Genomic DNA, 3271 nt, shown 5'->3' with positions numbered 1-3271 from the left:
TATATATATATATTCACTGACTTTTAAATTAAATGTTCCCTCCTGGTATATATATATATATGTGTGTGTGTGTGTGTGTGTGTGGTTATTTGTGAATTAGGAATAAACAGGCGGCCAATCCGCGCGGTCGTCTAGGAGACAGACATGATGACGTCAGCGACGCCTGGCTCCAGACGCTCGTGTCCGCGCAACCGTGAACGAGCCCGAGAGGAAGGAAACTCTCGCACGCTTGCGAACGGGGTCACGAACTATGACCTTTCACTGGAGTAAAACAATAACAAATAATGTGCAATAAACCCGAGAGCAAAAAACCTGCGCCCGTCCGTATCACAGGTGAGCAGCTTTTCGCTTCTGCATGTCGCACAATGGTTGGTCAAAACATTCCGTGAAAAACCCCGTTTGCGCGCGCAGTGCAGAGATGCAGGCCCTCAACGGTGCTGTAAACAATCACGCTTCTGCTTTTATTTAAGGACAAAAGCCTGTCCGAATATAGTATGGTTTACAATGCCTGGCATATTTCGCGTTGTTCTAGAGCAACTGTTGTATATAAATGTAATTGAGTCGATCATTGTGATGTGATTTATACATCGGTATACATGTTTTAGGCATTAGCTGGTTAGCCTGAGAGCTAACATATGAACTCGACCCTTTTACCTTTGCCTCCGCGGGTCTCTTCAGTGGGAGGATTTACCTTCAATGCTCATACATTTTAGTGGATACTTTTGAGCTGTCGCCTGACTTGACCTGAATATTACTGTCATGAGGAATTATGAATGTGTTCTATGTTAATTGTTTAACAAAGGGTTCGTGTTTTTTTCTTTTCTTGGCATTGCGTCAAGGTCTCCATTTTGTTCCGTGTTTTGAACACGACTTCCTGGATAGCTCCGCTCTGAGGCGCTTTATTAACCTCACCGCTAACCTATCAGCGAGTCGTTGTTTGATGACGAACAGCAATTCCAGCCAATCAATGCAAGTCTGTACAGCTTCATTTGAATCCTGTGACTGAATATGTATATATGAGAGCTTATAACTACACATCCATAAAGTGACATTTTTATGGATTTGTTGATTACATAAATGCTAATAAAACAAGTACTTTATTTATTAGTGGGTCAAAGATGAAAAATGGTTTTCAAGCATTAAAACAATGTGTAATACAGCTTTGAATTGTTGTTGTTAATTTTCAATACATTAGAAAGTGCCCTGTTAAATAGTTTTTTTTCTGCGCAACAAATAAATAATTTTTACCCAGATTTACAGAAAACAGCCACTAAAATGTAATTCAGTGTAACAGTCTTGTCAGGCATATTTACCACAAGAATCAGTTTATGACATTAAATAAGTGCAATTTTTTATTTAAGATTTAATTTGATCACTAATAAGTAAAATTAAATCTGATCTTCAGAGATGGGACGTACTAAACTTATCTCTAGCAGGCAGAGAGTGAATTGTATAAAAATGAATGTCTTACCTCGATTCTTGTACTTATTTCAGCCCCTTCCAGTTTTTCCACCAAATGCTTTTTTCCATACACTAAATAAACCTATTTTATCATTCTTGTGGAGGGGGAAGAATCCTAGAATTCGTAAAGAGCTTCTCGAAAGACACAGGTCTTGGGAGGTTTAGCGTTTCCTAATTTTATGAGCTACTACTGCGCCGCTAACCTCCAAAAAATTGTTTGTTGGTATAACACACCAGAGGTTGATTGGTGTAAAGCGGAAGCAAATACTTGTATTTCTACATCACTTTCTGCTCTAATAACAATGAAGTTACCATTTTCTCCCTCTAAATATTCTTCAAGCCCAGTTGTATGCTCTACCCTCAAGATATGGTCACAGTTTAGACAAAGGTATAAACTCACCAATTTTTCTGCTAAGCCCTCTCTGTAATAACGACTTGTTCCCTGCTGGCAAACTAGATTTCACATATGTACAATGGCAGAGGGTAGGCTTGGCCAGATGTAGTGATTTTTATATAGATAACACTTTTGCTAGTTTTAGTGACCTTTCAGAGAAATTTCAATTGTCACAACCCAATCTATTTCGTTACTTTCAAGTCCGACATTTTATCCAAGCTCAGAGCTCAACTTTTCCTGATCTGCCACCTGCTTCATTGCTGGATAAAATCCTACAGTCTCCTATTGTTCTTAAAGGTCAAATTGCAGCAATATATATGATCATTATGTCTCCAAATGAGGTTTTAATTGACCGAATTAGAGGTGAGTGGGTAAAGGACATGGGGATTGAAATACCTGATGAAACATGGGATGAGGCTCTGAGTAGAGTAAATGGATCAACCTCTTGTGCACGCCTCAGTCTTAAACAATTCAAAATCATTCACCGTGCCTACTACACAAAGGGTAGACTTTCAAAAATATACCCCGATGTTGATGAGGTGTGTGATCGATGTAAAAGTGACAAAGCAGACTTTTTTCATATGTTTTGGGCTTGCCAAAACTGAGTGACTATTGGGCACTAATATTTAAAACACTAAAAATGATGCCTTTAATTTAGAAATAAAACCCAGTGTTGAAATTGCTATTTTTGGTGTACCAGAATGCAAAATATCATTGACAAACAGTTAAAAATTTGTGTCGCTTTTGCCACTTTATTAGCGAGAAGAAGAATATTACTTGAGTGGAAATCAACAATCCCACCTAAAGCTTCAATGTGGATGTGTGATCTGGTTTTGTATTTGAAATTAGAAAAAAATAAATATTTAATGAAAGGATCTGTCCAAAAATTTTATGAGACATGGCAACCTATGATCACATATTTTGAAAAGATGAAGACTCTCCCCCTTAGCTGATCATTAAAAAGAGATTTGTGGAAACTGGTTTAAACGTGATCACCAATGTTGTTTGGTTTTATACAGTCGTGGTCAGAATTATTGGCACCCTTGGTAAATATGATCAAAGAAGGCTGTGAAAATAAATCTGCATTGTTAATCATTTTGATCTTTTATTTAAAAAAATTCACAAATATCTAACCTTTCATTGAACTAAAACAATTGAAAATGGGGGAAAATCTCATTATGAAATAAATGTTTTTCTCAAATACACGTTGGACACAATTATTGGCACCCCTAGAAATTCTTATGAGTAAAATATCTGTGAAGTATATCCCCATTCATATTTACAATTTTGAGCATACCAGGGTGATTATGAAAATGAAATTATCCAGCCATGGCTTCCTGTTTCACAGGAATATAAATAGGAGGGAAAACAAAGGCCAAATGCCCTTACTCATCCATCACAATGAGAAAAAACAAA

General features: G+C 37.1%; 1 protein-coding gene across 6 annotated transcripts in view; it reads left to right on the top strand.

Moving 5' to 3' along the window:
• The first annotated feature begins 158 nt into the window (after window positions 1-158).
• Window positions 159-3271, top strand: part of LOC107757055 (nuclear receptor subfamily 2 group C member 2-like) — a 26520-nt gene continuing 23407 nt past the window's right edge. For 4 of the 6 annotated variants that reach the window (XM_016574423.1, XM_016574422.1, XM_016574420.1 and 1 more), the window contains exon 1: window positions 160-333. The gene's annotated coding sequence lies outside the window, so the exon portion shown is untranslated. Of the gene's footprint in view, window positions 334-3271 lie in introns of all 6 variants that reach the window. The other 2 variants (XM_016574421.1, XM_016574424.1) reach the window with 1 other exon arrangement.

This window comes from Sinocyclocheilus rhinocerous, unplaced genomic scaffold (assembly GCF_001515625.1).
Source record: "Sinocyclocheilus rhinocerous isolate Xijiao unplaced genomic scaffold, SAMN03320098_v1.1 scaffold233, whole genome shotgun sequence".
Lineage (NCBI taxonomy): Eukaryota > Metazoa > Chordata > Actinopteri > Cypriniformes > Cyprinidae > Sinocyclocheilus > Sinocyclocheilus rhinocerous.
Note: the sequence above shows the minus strand (reverse complement) of the source record. Positions and strands in the feature narration are given on the sequence as shown.